Genomic DNA, 16,195 nt, shown 5'->3' with positions numbered 1-16,195 from the left:
TTCCATGAGAAGTCACATATTGACATATAGACAGAAATCTCATGAGCACAAGAAAAAGAAATTTGTATATCTAAGAGCCCACTGCCATCAAAGTGATAAGATCAATGCTTGTCTTGGGCATGGGCTTCTGCTTTTGCTCTGTGATCTTAGACAAGCATTCTTCTAACTGGCTGGACATGGGAAGCCATGGTCATTTTAATAAGGTGGCCCCCTAGTCTCCTTTATCTAAATGCTTAGTCCAGAAGGAGTAGAATTTTTTGGTTTGGTGAAGATTAGAAAGATTAGGAGGTGTGATCTTGTCAGAGGAAGTATGTCACTTGATGTAGGCTTTCAGGTTTCAAAAGTTTATGCCAATCATCATCACCCACTGCCCCCACCTCAGTCTGTGGATTAGGATAGGATATTTTTTCAGCACAGTTCTTGCAATATCTGCTGCTATGATGATAATGGACTCACCCTCTGAAACTGTAAGCAAGCCCCCAAATAAGTGATTTCTTTCATAATAGTTGTCTTGGCCATGATATCGCTTTACAGTAATAGAACATTGACTAAGATAGGCATCAACTTGGAGAGAATAGTGACGGCTACACTCTATTATACTGGGTGGCATTGCTCCTTTTTTATGTAAAGAATTAACAAAGTCAGAGTCAATCTTTACTTATGACCTGGGATCCTGAACATCCAAGTTTATTTTCAAATAGAAATATTTATTAAAATAAACTAATAAAATTGCCATAAAGGAGAACACGAGAATATAATCTCAAAGTATTACATTCCTTCTTTCTTCATGTGCTTGTCTGCTGGAGGAACTGTTAAGAAAACATAATGACAATAGCCCAGCTTCATTAATATTTTCATAGTAATATGCATTATTAGAATTGGAAAATGGAAGGCAAAAAGGCATTGTTTATTATATATTAGTTCAACTTACTTTTACTCATTAAAATAGTTCCAGCTTCAAAGTGTAACTATAAAAATATTTATTTTCAGACAAATCATGACATATTTCATAATTTTAAAATAAGACTTTTAGTGTTTGTATGTATGTAGTGTGTGGTGTGTGTGTGTGTGTGTGTGTGTGTGTGTGTGTGTGTGTGTGTGTGTGTGTATGTGTGCATGTGTATGCTGTAGACATAGTCAAGATGACTTGGAACAGGAGTTAGAGGCAGTGGTGAACAACTGGACAGTATGCTGGGAATTGAACTCCAGTTCTGTGCAACATGAACTCTTGACCACTGAGTCATCTCTGAAGCCCTATATTTGAAGATATTTTTAATATTTGACTGTATAATTGGTCAATTCTCACAGTGTGTTACATTAGTATTTACTGAATCAGAATGTTTGTGTGTCTTTGCCTTTGTTTCTTTCCCTTCTGATGACTGTAGATCTGCCTGAGTAACTTTCTGTTTCTTCCATACTCTAATTTGTTAGTATCTCAGGAAAGTTCTCTGTGTTCTTGAAAAGTCTCTGCTCTGTAATTCTGCATTCTTTCCCACACACAAATGTAGATAATCCATCCTTAACTCAGCCTTGAGAAAAACAGATCTTATTCAGGCACAACTGTCCTTCTTTCTTTATAAACTGGGGGGCTCAGAAGCTCTGCTTTTGGGTCATTGCCTCATTTCCACCACAAATTCATCTCCTTGAAAGCTGTAAAAGTTTCCCAGGGAAGAGTCTTAAAAATCTTTCAAACACAAATCTCAGAGTACAAATTAAGCTTAATAGAGGCCAGTTTATAATTGGTCAGCTGTGAAGGATTTGGGTTTTTTTCTACATAGATCAATAGCAGGATTTCACAGATTATATCCACTCTCTTCGTTGCCACACAGATTATGAATAAACTCAGCAGCCATTGTACCTCTAGGAAAGATTTAAGAACAATGCTTACTATTATTCATTGTAGTGAAAATTTCCCCTAATTGATTAAATACTAAAGACTTCAAGAAGCCATTCACTAGCCGAGAAGCAGTCTGATCTTCCGGGTCTGAGAGGAAAAGGTAAGGCAGGAGGAGGTCACTTCATTTTGGACTGAGGGAGCAACCAAGATGTAGGCTTTGGGGCTGTAAGTTCAGGTGGCAGAATCCACCGGGATCAAATCTTATGTAATACCGTATAAAAAAGGAATTTTAAGAAACTAAAAGTGACCTCAAGGATGAACACATTCCTAATATTTTATATTAGGAATAAATATTTTATAAAGGTGGAGGAGACTACCACATATGGGTCCTTTTATAAAGGTGGGGAGACCAACCACACATAGCTCTCTTTACCCACTCGAGACAGATGAACAAAAAAGAGGTTTTTGGCACAGAGTCTTTTCTATAGATTTGAAGAGGTCCTACTGGCCTCCAAGATTCAGGGTGAGAGTGGATTGCCCTCTGACCACTCTTTCATCAGAAGTTACTCTTGGACAGCTACAGTGTGGAGCATGTGGAGCAAAGAGCCCAGTCTATATAAAGTCAGCCTGGTCCAATTCCAGTCCTGGGAAATGAAAGAAGCAGAGAGGATTCTGTAGGAGGCTCCTGGGGAGGAAGTTGGCTGTGTTGCTGGGAGACTGAACTGCTGAGAGAGACTTGTGGGCTGAGAAGTTCTGTTTTAAATATAGTGCTGGGATCCTGGAATGAAAACTCTGTGTGAGAAAACATAAGACACAAATATATCAGTCTACTCAGGAGCATAAACCTCTCTGGGTCAGCTGTTGGTAACCAGAGACAAGCAGGGAATATATCAGTGAGATCCAATTAGATCCAAAAACTCTGACAAACGTTAAAAGAGGGTGCACTCTCATCAAGATGAGTCCAGTGTTAATCAGCATTTATGTGTCCCTCAACTCTCAAGTAATTGCAAATCAAATCTTGCTTTCTGCAGATTCTCTTTCTAGCCTCGGTATATTTCCCTTGACTTCTCTATTCCTCTACCTCTTTCTCAGTATCCAAAATGTATGACTTACTCAGTCAATGACCTTGAGAAAAAATTGACTTTTATTAAGGTTTTCATAGGCTTATAAATTACTTTTTAATCTCACAAGAAGATTGATGATAAATAGACAATCCTGGATGAAGTCACTTCTTTGATCCATGTCATCTAAACATTAAGTTAGGCTTTCTTATTATTCAACTTTTCTTTCCACCCTACTAGCTTTTAGAGTACCAGATCTACTTTTTTCAAAATTACACACTGTTACTAAGACTTACTTACAAATAAAAAAAAAAAAAAAAAAGTCACTGCTGCACATGTTGGCCTTCACTGGCTTCAACGCCATCTGCTGCTGCTTGCATATGCTTCCTCACACAAACCCCCATAACCTGCTACTCATATAAACATTTTAAAAGTAATTCCTATATGGTCTGTCTAGATTCAGATTGCATGTTCCTAAACCCAAGGTCTTCTAGACTTCAAGGTCTGTGTCAGACCTCCTCTGTTAACCAGAATGCATTCTCTGTATACACTATTGCGACTCATTCTGTACTTGTTTTCTTTCCATTCCCCATTCTGTAAAAGAAGTGAGTGCATATGTATTGATATGTCTTCATGTTTAGTATTTTGTCCTCTGTATAGATTGGATATAGTACATCATTATTGAATGAATATAAAATTGGATGAAACAGGAGAGTCTGACTGCTAAAGAGAATAGATATAATTGCTCATGTATTAAATGGGAAAATGATAGCACCACTTCATAGGGTGTTTATCACATTTGAATGATTGAAAATGCTTGAATACTGTTTGGTGGAGAGTGGCCTTTCCATAAGTATCACATGTTTTTCTGAGAGGCAAGTTCAGTGGTAATAAGAAACATAATTCAGCACATAGACTCATACACAAGAATCAGAGAGAGGCAGTTGGGAATGCTAACTAGAATCAGTGACCTAAGAAAAGAGAAAAATTAACAAAATTAGCTCTCCAGCTCCAAATTCTCCTCATTAAGCTGCACAGTTGTGAACTTTAATCCTACTAATTAAAGTATTATAAGATAGCATGGAAAATGACTAGCATCAAAAATGAGTGAAATTTTAACAGCAAAATTGACATAATTATGGACAGGGCCATGGATCATTTTGAAACTCAATAACTAACAATTCCAATAACCCTTGCAAAAATGTTGGGTTAGCATTGACACTTTAATTTTATATATTTTAAGCCTAATTTTACTATTAGTTATGTGGCTGAGTATGGATATGTATACACAGATGCAGGTGCCTTTATAAGAGGCCTCAGATTCCTGGATCTTGGTTTAGAAGGAGTTGTAAGTTCACACAAGGTTGGCGATGGGACTTTAAACTGAGTCCTCTGCAAGTGAAGTGTGTACTGTTAGTACCTTTATCCTTGCTTATTTTGTGTAATGGGAATAAATGAAAGTATTAGATGCAAATTGTTATAAAGCAAGAATACATCATTTATGTTGCTAGAACCAGTCTCAAATACATTCAAACAACTCTCTCTCCCCCTCTTTTACACACACACACACACACACACACACACACACACACACATTCATTGATTCAACCACATTACTGAACTAACTTATAAACTAGACATCAGTGAAGAACAAATCAAATGCAAGACTGGGAGCTGGAGATTGAATAAAAATCAATTAAAGAATATTATAAAAACTGGGATCAAGAGGAAGGAAAAGCCTGAAGGACTTAATGGATAAAATCTCAGTGGAGATTGTTAACAGACTAAAGAAAGAAAGTACAAACTAAGAGACATGTCTTCTAAAAGGTTAGAGTTAGATGAAAATAAATAAATAAAATCCAAAAGAATGTAGAAAGTCTCTGAGGCATAAAATACCAGCATGTGAAAAAAAAACTAATTTATAAAGAATGTTATATTGAAATAACATTTTTTTTTTTACTTTTGAAATAGGTATAATACATTGGTAATCAGAGCGAATTTTAGGGCTGTGTCATACAGAAACAATTTTGATATGTGTTCCTTTTTCTAGAGTAACAAAATTCTACTTTCTGTTTACATTCTACATACCCTTTTCTCATGATGGTGGCTAGTGTTTACTAAAAGATGTGTGATGTCTAACTTTTATCAGCATGAAGTCTCAGGATTGTATAAACAATACCAAAATAGTTGGCTGTATGTTTCATCTCTATTTAGTTTGTTTTCCTAGGGAAGCATTGCTTTTCTTTGACATTGCTTATTCTCCCTCTGTAGAGCTTCCCATCTTCCCCACCCTCTCTCCCTTCTTCGTTCTTCTCTCCTTTTCCCCCCTTAGAGTCAAATGGAAACTTTTTCCCAGAAGGTTGCTTATAGCTATTTGTTTTGAATGTATTACAACCTAAGTACTATCTGACCATCAGTAAGAGTCAGTAATGATTCCTTAATGTGGAAAAATCTAAGTTGTAGAAGGGCAGGTGTTGCTTAACTTCCTTGCACTGTAGAGAGCAACATGTATGGACTGCACTATGCAGCTAGTTTTTCAGAAAGCACGGACAGTAGGCTGCAAGAGGAGAGTTAATGTAGGACAGGTATTTTTGTTTGACTTTTATATAAAGTTGGCATATAATTAAGGACATAAAGTATACCACCATTCAGGTTTCCCTTTTATAAAATAAAATTCATTAAAACCTTACATGGAGAATCTGATAGAAAATGTTTTAATAGATTGTGAAAAGTCTCTGACCTATTTCATTATTAGTTCTCTCCTCTTCCAGCATTTTAGGATTTGATTGACTGGACTGGCTGTGAGCTTCAATTTATGAGAGTGAGTCCAGGCTGTTCAAAACACAATTTCAAAAAGGATGTATGGTAACTGTAAGAAAATATTATTTTTATAAGAGGTTCTATCTATGCCAAGATAACTTTAGCTTATGTAATTGTCTTTTCCTCCTCAATTTTTGAGACACAGTTCAGTGTATTTGACTCTTATACTTTGTATAATACTGCTTTCTTTTGAGCTAATATTGATTTTTCTTTGAGGTTATATTTTGCTGAAAATTGAAAATATTTTTTCAGACCAAATGAAACACTATGTTTTGCTATCACTAATCTTTGTGAATAAGATGGATTGCTAACATGATTGGGTGTCTTTAAAAGTCATAATCTACCCATTATCCTATAACCCCATAGCAATTTTAGCTGAAGTTTATTTCAGTTTTCAGATTTTACATTTATTATTTATTTTGTAAAGCTCTAAAAACTTAAAATCAACATATTTTCTCAAATATATGGAGAGTTTAAAACTTCTTAGTAACATCCACTAGGTTTTAAATGTATCTCTTTAATTTTTTCAGTTAAACTTAATTTTTTTTTATTAGTAACTTTTAAAAAAACGTTAATCAAAGGCTTTATCAGTTTGCTAATGCTCAATAACAAGATGCCGACACAATCAGAAGTGTAACCCAATACCCAACCTAGATACACCAACTACATTTTTTTTTTTGTAATCAACAGCTTTATTTTCCTAGAACTCAAATTGTGTATTGTTCTCAGAGTTACACTTCCAAAGCTACAGTCAGCAATTTTTCTTCAGAGCCCAGAGGAGGGGTAGGAGTAAAAGACAACAGAAGGGGCATAAGAAACCATGAGAAGAGGCTGGAGGACAATTTCCCTGTCTTCTCAGTGGGCTACAAACTGGGTGTGTGAAAACACCAGCTCCAAAGAGAAAGCCAACCCCCATCAGAAGGTGAACCTCTGGTGCACCTCAAAAATGGGTCAGCTGTGTGGAGAAAGGAACAGAAAGGGGAGCACACACAGGGCGGGTTCACTTTTTTTTTCTTTTTATTTTTTGTGGGTTTTTTTTTTTTTTTTTTTTGGTAATTTTCTTTTATTAAAAACATTTCCTAAAAAACTGTGTCTTTTCCTTTGTCTGGGTGAAATATCTGACTACAGGCTGGCCTTGAACATTGGAAAGTGGGAAGAAGGCAGCAGGTCTCCCCAGGCTATCACCTCTGCCCTGAGATCTAAAGAGACATTTCCTCAATGCAAATCAGTTGATCCTTCAGCTCTCAGCTCTCTCCAGGTCCTAGGCCTTGGAAAATCCAAAGTCTAGATGTTACAATTAACTACAATTCCTTGAACCCCGGTGTCAGGGAAAAGTGTTCCCACAAATCAGCAAGGACTTATGTGCGGGTGGGAGCCCCTCTCCCAGTGTCCTATTTCTTGAATGGAGGCAGATGTGAAAATAGGTGGGGGCTAAAGACAGGAGCTCAGGTAGAGGATGCCACGCATGAACCCACACTTATATTCCTTTACCTCTACTCCTGCCCCAGCCCACCCCAAAGGTCTAGAATGCCTGCAGCAGGGCAGAGGTGTCAAGAGGTGGAACAGCAGCCCAGACCACAACAGAAACCCTAGGAAACAAATGTAAGGAGATACAAAGGCCTTATTTCATCCTGGGGCACAAGGCCCTGCCTGACTCAGATCACAGGGTGTATACGGAAGGGAGCTGGAGGTGAGGGCCAAGACAATCTCCAGGAGTGGGCTTAAAGAGGAGAGAGTGAGTGAAGGAATAGGGTGAGTTGGGTGGAAAAAGGGTTCTCAGTTTGCAGGCCACGGCCAGTTTCCCCAGTAGCACCCAGACAGCAGCGGGATGGGGCAAGGGCTCCTCTTGAAACATTGGTGGCTACCAACTACCTTTGACTGGTGGAGACATGCAAACATCCGCCTCCATGTTCCCCCCTCCTGACAGGGAAGCTGTCAGGAGCAGACAGGTCTCTAATCAAAATGAAAAATAATACAGAAATGTTTGTAATGTCATTTCTGTAAACTTCTGATGTTTGAAAACTAATTATCCATGCAAGGCAATTCCTTCACCTGTTTGGTGTGTTCTCTTGTAATTTGTGTTTCCGCTTTAAGGGCGTCTACCTGTTTACCCGTGTTCTCCTCAAATTCTTTGAGAGTATTATTTCTTTCTTTCTTAAAGTCCTCTATCATCATCATTAGAAGTGATTTTAAATCTCAATCTTGCTTTCCTCTTGATATGGGGACTTCAGGACTTTCTAGTATGGAAGAACTAGGTTCTAATGATGTCAAGTATCCTGGGTTGCTGATGCTTATGTTCTTGTGTTTGTCTTCTGCCATCTGGGTCTTCTTGGTGCTACCTGCACTCATTGTCTTTGACTGGAGCCTGTCTTTCCTATTATCTTGGTTGTTTCAGAACTGTGTGGGGTGGGTGTTACTACTGGGGTTAGAGCTGGGGTCCAAAATCTGACTTGAACTTACTATGTATCTAAACCTAGCCTTGAATGTCTGATCCTCCTGAATCCAATTTTTAGAATGCTGAGATGACAGGTATATACCATACCTAGCTCACACACAAATTCTAAGATGAAGTTATAGACACTGTGCCATTATTAAAAACCAGTTTTAGGGAAAAGTCCAACCATGAAAGGGAATTATTCAGCCATGCAATACATAATGCCATGCTGGACATAATTCTTCAAGCTGGTAGGTAATTAGTATGATCATTTATATATATATGCACACACATTGATCTTTATGCATTAGGTGTTCTAGTCTTAGTTTATTTTCTAAAAACAGTTACCTCTCTGTTCTTAAATACTGTATTTAAGTAAAGCCTGGCTTCTTTGAAATCCCTCGGATCCAAGTAAGCATGTACAGATCATTTGGCATACAGAGGTCTATAAAGTTAGAACAGATTTGTTTGTGACAGATGATGCAGTTCTCACTTTGAGGACTGACATGAATATAAATCCCACAGCATATGAAAGGCTGTTCTGTCAGAGACTCATGAAGCATTTGGAGATGTCTTTTCAGTTTTAACCTTTTGGCTATTTTGAGACTTAAACTAGTTTCCAGGCATCAGATTTATTGCACAAAATGTCTGACTAGCGATAAATCAATATATAGCAAGACATCATCCATTCAAGTCTGAGAAATAACTGCCCTCATTTGTAATGATATACAGTATTTTCCTCAAAGTCATTATTTTTCTCGAAAAAAAAAAAATGAACCCTGTAACCATGTTACCAGATATCACAATCCACACACAAAGTCACAGTTCAGTGCCGGCTAAGACAAGTTATACATTAACTTATCACTCTCAGAAAAACCTCCAAATCACAGGTCATCAGGACAGAAACTTGTAGTTACAGCATTAGCATGAGAATAGAAAGTTGCCAAACATGTCAGGGTAATATTAATATTATTAATTTGTCTTAATTTGGCAAAATCTCTTTATTAAGCTCATCCAAATATCTATTTGGACAATACTTTTGCAAACTTTTTCCATATGCAATATTAATTCTTCTTGCAGCTTCCCCCAGGGCTCCTTCACAAGCCCAAATTCTATCTCTTAAAATGTGTCCCATAATCTCCTTAGGCAAGCAGTACCAGGGGGCCAAGTCAGTATGTTCCAATCTTTTCAGAAAGGTCAGTTCATCAATCCAGTGGCCTCCCCACAGGCTACAAACCCTTCTATTCATACTTTTATATATTTTTATTATATGTATATCTTCTAATTTTTCTCAGCAATATTTCTGCATTAAACTTTCCATTATTAAAGATCTTTCTTTATGGGAGCTCCGGGAGACCCAGCTACTTCTTCCTGATCTTGTTCCTTGTATTGTCTATGGACACCCCTGTCCTTAGTGACGCAGGCCCTTTATTCCTTTTCCTTGTGATCTTCAATTCTCTAACTACTAAAACTTCAGGTTTCTTAAAAATACTTTCCAGTTTCAAATATTTCCTGATACAATTTAATCCTCATGACTTGGCTGAAATTTCACACCAAAGGCAGTCAGTCCCCACATCAGAACGCTTTGTCCTGATATGCCTGAGTTGGCTGCTTAAGTGTCCAGAGCCAGAGAAGTTGGTTGCTAATAGACATTAGAGCCATTTCTGTCTCTAGGAATGCCCTCAATTCCTTTATCTAATTTTTTTTACCAGAATTATATTTCAAGGCAAATATGTTATAGAAAATGTTAAAACAGACAAGCATACAAGAAAGAGCAGAGCCATCTAGAAAGCCAGAGATGCAAAATTCAGGTTAATGGCACTCCTGCAGCTGAAACTGTGTCATGCAGCCATGTTGGTCGTCATGTCTCACCTAACATAAAATAAATTATAAAATTACATTTTTCAAAAATTTTACATTAACATTTCAGAGAAATCTTGGTTATAACAAAAAAGATAGCTTTAGAAAAGAATTGAAGTTGATGTCAAAAGTAAAAATTGAATTGTGGGTTTTAGTATTAAATGGGCTTTGAAATAAGCTAATAACTTCTTTAATGTTTTACAGGATATAATATTATTTTCTCACAGACAATCAATTTCAGACAAAGTCAACATGTTGAAAATGTCCTCAAAGTAATCAAAGTAAAATATAGATGTTTTATTCCTGAGGTCAGCTTGGCTGTGGTTTGACATTTGACTCAGTTTACTTAGAAAGGTGAGCCAGTGTAATCTTTCAGGAAGAGAAAATTTATGTATTCCTCCATCTACCATTTAGTCAATAGACTAATGAATTACTGTCAACAGAAAAAAATTGCAAAATATTATTGGCTGAAATAACCAATTACTGCACACTGCTACTCTCCACAACCATGAAAATCTCGTTATTTTTCATCTTGACATAAAGCCATGGGCTGTCCTGACTCTGAACATTCCGTGGTGATCCTGCCTGCCAACAATCTCATGCTCATTCTGTCCTGCCATGCTTGACTAGGCTGGAGTCTCTGGCCTCTGGCCACTTCACTAAAGTAGTAGGTCCTTAACAGGATGTGGCTGGAGCCTTTATACTCCATCCCAACCCTCTGTCTGGAACACTGAGGCTCACTGGCTCCTCTCTGTACAGGGACTCTCAGTGTCTCTGTGATCAGAATGACACTTGTGTACAGTTTTAGGCCTCTCATTGGGTGGACCAGAATTGGGCTGTTGGGCCCACAGCAGATTAGCCTGCTCTTCCTGCTCACTTCCTGATGTTTACAGGCCTCGGCTCTCCCTAGGGGCAGCTTTCCAGTAAGCAGTGGACTCCTTTACAAAACTGTTCAAAGTACAACTTGTCCCACTCCCTCCCATGCATCCCCAGCCATTTTTCATAGGGAGGGTTTGTGCCTCTACTTGGGATAGTTCTCAGGTTAATTTGTATTCTGCGTCATATTTGAGTGTCATATGGAGAAATTAGGTCTTGTTTTTTCCTCACAGCCCCATATTCCCAGAAATGAGACTCAGAATCAAAATATACTTACAAATACCTTGGCGAGGCATTTCTTTTACTATGTCATAACTTAAAATAACCCTTTCTTCTAACCTACATGCTGTCATGTGGCTGGTTACTTGGACTCAGGTACAATACATCTGTCTCATCCCAACTTCCTGGAGAAATCTCCTATACCTGGCACTATCCTAGTATCTTTTCTGCCTCCTGGATATTCTACCTCCTATTTCCTGACAAAGCTACAGGCCATCAGATTATTGGCAGGTGCCACATTCATAGAAACAGAAGATATTCTCTGAACATTGCTTGTCTGAGATTATTTATTCCAAGAGTTTTTGTGTTGTAGTTAACATCAAGATGGATTATCTTTTTACTAGAACCTTTTGTAATCCTGGACTTATAAACAGAAATTGTTGAAATTTGGCTTTATGATAGAATATCTTAGCCTCTCCATCTATGGTGATTAAAAGTTTTGCTGGTTTTCATATTCTGGCCTTGTATCTGTCATGTCTTATAATCTGCAGCATATTAGTTCAGGCCATTATGGCTTTTAAAGTCTCCATTGAAAAGTTAGGTATAATTGTAATAGGCCTTTCTTTATATGTTATATGGTCTTTTTCCATTATAGCTTTCAATTATTTTTTATGTGTATGTTTATTGATTGATTATTATGTGGCAAGAGGACTTTCTCTTCTGGCCAAATCTATTTACTATTCTGTATGCTTCTTGTACCTTTATAAGCATCTTATTCTTTGGCAACCCAATCATAAAAGAACACACATGGTATGCACTTACTGATAAATAGATATTAGCCCAAAAGCTTGAAATACCCAAGATACAACTCTCAAACTACATGAAACTCAAGAAGAAAGAAGACCAAAGTGGGGGGTTTTTTGGTCCTTCTTAGAAAGAGTAGCAAAATATTCACTCACAGGAGGAAATACGGAGAAAAAGTGTGGTGCAGAGACTGAAGGAGAGGCCATCTGGAGATTTTCCACCTAGGAATCCATCCCATGTGCAGTCACCAAATGCAGACACTGTTGTGGATACCAGGAGCCTGATGTAGCTATCTCCTGAGAGGCTTTGTCAGAGATGGATGCTACCAGACAACCATTGAACTGATCCTGGGTCCCCTGGAGTCAGAGAGAGGACTGAAGGAGCTGAAGGGGTATGTGGCCCCATAGAAAGAGTGACAATACCAACCAATCAGAGCTCCCAGTTTCTAAATAGACAGCCTGGGAGCACATAGGGAAGGACCCATGGATCCAGCCTTATATGTAGTAGAGGATGGTCTTGTTGGGCATTGGTGGGAGAGGAGGCCCTTGGTCTTATGAAGGCTGGATGCCCCAGTGTGGGGGAATTCGAGGACAGGGAAGTGGGAGTGGGTGGGTAGGTGAGGACACACCCTCAAAGAAACAGGAAGATGGGGGATGAGAGAGGGGGTTTCCAGAGGTGGGGGGAATTGAATAACATCTTAAATGTAAATAAATAAAATATCCAATAAAAAAAGTTTTTCTTCTATCATTTTGTTCAAACATTTCTGGGCCTTTGAAGTAGTGTTTGTCTCCTTCCTTTCTATTCCTACTGTTTTTAAGCTTGGTCTTTTCACCAATATATCTATTTTTTCCATTATATAGTCATCACCTTAGATTATCTCGTCTATCTCTTTTATGCTGTTGGGGAACCTTGCTCTGTAGTTCCTGTTGAATTCCTTAATTTTTCATTTCCTAAATTTCCTATGTTTAGATTTTCTTTATTGATTCTTTTTTTCATTTTCAGTTCTTAAACAAAAATTTCCCTTTCTTTCTGCTGCTTGTGTTTTCCTGAATTTTTTAAAGAGATTTGATCATTTCCTCCTTAAATGTCTCTCTAGTGTTCATACAGGTAGTTTTAAGGTCTTTTTCTTATGCTTCAACTATGTTTGCATATCCAGGGCTTGCTCTTGTATAATACTGAGATATATTGCCCTGTCTGTTATTTTTTATGTTTTTACATTGGTGTCTAAGGGTCTGGGATTGTGATGATTATGTTTAGGTGCTAATTTCTGGATTTGTCAGGTTTTGGAAGGGGAGCATGGATGTTTTACTTCTTGTGTTCTGTTTTTTTTTTTTTCCCCCCCTGGGTTTTTAGAGTATAATGGCTAAGTCTTCCATGGTAGCAAATTTTCTTTGGATCTGAGATTTGAGGTCTATGGGCTTCCAAGTAAAACACATTTCTGAGTATTGGGAACTGACCCTTAGTAATGTGGCTAGCCTAGAGATTTGAAAAGATTCACAGGAATGAGGAGAAGAGATTGTTCAACTATGGTCTGCTCATTTTGTCTCCTTGGAATTAGGGGAGACTGTAAACAAAGTTCACCCAAGAGGGCCTGCTATGTCACTAGGGTGTGCGGGTAGATCCAGAAAAACAAAGGAGAGGAGCAGATCTAAGGACCAAATATTGCCTTCCCTGGTAAGAGTTATCTGTGGGTTAGTACAGAGTGCCTCTGTGAGCTGGTGGCTGTGACAAAGCACCAAGTGGGGAGAAGGAGGTTAGAGGTCTGTCGAATCCACAAGAAATGTAGGCAAAGAGTAAAGGAGGGCTGCAGCATCTGTTCTCTTCCAGAGATAGAGATTGCACTTGGTAATTGGATCTGGGTATCAAAGAGAAAGTTATAAGTTTTAAGTTAATTTCAAAGATTTTGCATATATTTTTGAACCATACATACCAAAAGAACTCACAATGCCTGAATAACATTTTAATGCAACTCGTCAATTCTTATCAGTGTGGAACAAATAATCAACACGTATTTTATTCAGTGGCATAATAATTTCTGTAGCCTCTCTACTAATAAATTGTTTATGACTTGTTCATTATATCATTATTAAGTATATGATTTCTTATAAACATTGTTATTCATCATTATACAGAATTATGGCATGCATAAATTTCTATATCATTACCTTTTAGATATATTTTCAATAGAAAATAAGCAGGAAGGAAGGATATGTAAGTAACGTACAAATTCTCTGAGATACTGCTTTCACAGCAGAATGATTTAAGAAGTCAGTAACCCACTCTGCTTCACGTGTTACATTTCTTATAAAATTTAACCAAGCATCTCAGAAAGCAATTTAAAGAGTAGAGCCAAGTCCTAGTAGTGATAGGCAGATAAAAGTGTACTCAATTGAAATAGCCCCGAATTCTTTGTAAGTAATTGAGTTTGCACTTTTCTGGAAACTTTTAACTGAGATGAAGATGTTCAAATTTGTGGTTGAGTAATAATATATCCTACACAATTATAAAATTATAAGGTAGTTACTTTTGTATTTTATCTGAAGTTATGTTTAAACATTGTTTTTTTTACTTTACTTCCATGAAAATGAAGCACTCATTTAAATGTTGATTACATAAGCAGCAGAGGAGTATATCATCCATACACTAAATAATCAATACCTTAGGAATTTAATCAGCAGCAGTTTAAGTGCTTTATGACCTCATTGCAATTGTTCCTGTATTTGAAGTCAAGCTTTTCTTTATCTTTTTTTTTTTTTTTTTGGAGGGGGGGTGAACATTATCAATCTGTAGGGAGTTACTCCCACTATCAGGGATAAGAATGAATGTAAACATAAAGAACATGCAAACAAAAAACAAAGCCCTGAGGCAGCAGAGCCCTAGATCATGCTACAGAAGTGAGTGCTGCTACTTGAAATTCAGAATTTGAATAGGAAGCCTTTTCTCAGAACTTCCAAAGCTCAGTGCTTGACCAGATCTTAGTGGCAGGGCCAGAGGGCTTTCAGATACAGCCAGATACCTTGGAAGCATGAGCTAAGAAAACATAAGGCTGTCCAAGATGCTGAGTGGCTGTGGCCCACCCTGCTCACATGTACCAGCAGAAAATTGCACACACACACCCCCAACATGCATTTTCTCTTCTCCTTCTGAGATGATGGTACAAACAATAGATTACTGGACTCCAGTTTGTAAAATAATTAACAGAGATTTTTATCTCCCTTTTCATTGGCCATGTATACATTAGTTTCTATGCATATATAATTGCAGAACTGTTGCTCTGAATATTTTGCTCCTTTAATATTTAATATTTTGTTGCCTTAATATATTACAATAATTTCATAAATTGCCTTGTCTCAGAGGATTCAGAAGAAACTCTGTTAATTCCACTCTCTCATGAGCAGTCATTACCCCTTCAGTTAGAGACCAAGTTTCTTAACCCCCTAATTTCTATTTGAAGAAAAAAATTCTTACCTTTTTAAAAAACTCAGCCCATCATGTTTGGTTTTCCTGCTGTTGGGGTCCCTGCAATCATCAGAAGCTAGCTGTAAAATGATACACAAAGAGGTAAGAATTATCATTGGTTCAATTTTCTGAAGGCAGATAGTAGCTGGTTTATTTTAGTCATATAGGGACAGTACAATTTTGAGAAAAAGTTTTGTGAGAACAAAATTTTTGAAACCAACATTAAAACAACTACAGAAACTCATGGTCAGCAAAAGACCACCTACAACATGATAAAAATAGTTATAATGAAAATATCAAGACCCACCAGGGACAGAATGACCAAGAATAAAGGGACGTGCCCCAGACAAGTCCAAACAAGCCCAAGTGAGTAATTGGCCATCTGGTGTTTTTTCCTCTCCCTCCCTCCTGGGAGGTCTGAGGTTTCATGGTCACAAAGACATGCAAGGACATGTCCGGACACGTACAGACACGTAGTTAAAAATAACTAGTCATCCTGCCAACTCAACATCCTGCCAGTTCAAAATGCTTACGCAAATTGCTGATATTTGGAGTATCCAATCATACCGTGCCAAACTTTCCTGCCCTCTCCAACCTCTACTTATAAATATCCCCAGTTTCCTGGGTTCTGGGTCAAATTTGCTTTCTTCTGCATGAGATACAGTTCGACCCGAGGGCCCTCACCATTAAACTGCCTCTGCTGTTGAATCAAGAAGGTCTTCTGTGTGTCATTGGGTGCGTGTCGATCCGGACTTGAGTGAGGGTCTCCCTGCGGGGGTCTTTCAGTTTCCTGATTATGGGATGGGAGAATTTTGGAACAAGGGG

At 37.8% G+C, this 16,195-nt stretch overlaps 1 long non-coding RNA gene across 1 annotated transcript; it reads right to left on the bottom strand.

Annotated features, from left to right (window-relative positions):
- Positions 1-1,060: 1,060 nt before the first annotated feature.
- LOC143442467 (uncharacterized) lies at positions 1,061-15,797 on the bottom strand. Its single transcript, XR_013110707.1, has 4 exons — positions 15,678-15,797; positions 15,380-15,450; positions 12,067-13,766; positions 1,061-2,629 (listed from the first exon to the last, which is right to left on the bottom strand). It is a non-coding gene; the product is annotated as an uncharacterized LOC143442467 (long non-coding RNA).
- Between the last annotated feature and the right edge of the window lie 398 nt (positions 15,798-16,195).

This window comes from Arvicanthis niloticus, chromosome 1, assembly GCF_011762505.2.
Source record: "Arvicanthis niloticus isolate mArvNil1 chromosome 1, mArvNil1.pat.X, whole genome shotgun sequence".
In the NCBI taxonomy this organism is placed as follows: Eukaryota; Metazoa; Chordata; class Mammalia; order Rodentia; family Muridae; genus Arvicanthis; species Arvicanthis niloticus.
The sequence above is the reverse complement of the archived record's forward strand: the minus strand, read 5'-3'. Positions and strand labels throughout refer to the sequence as shown.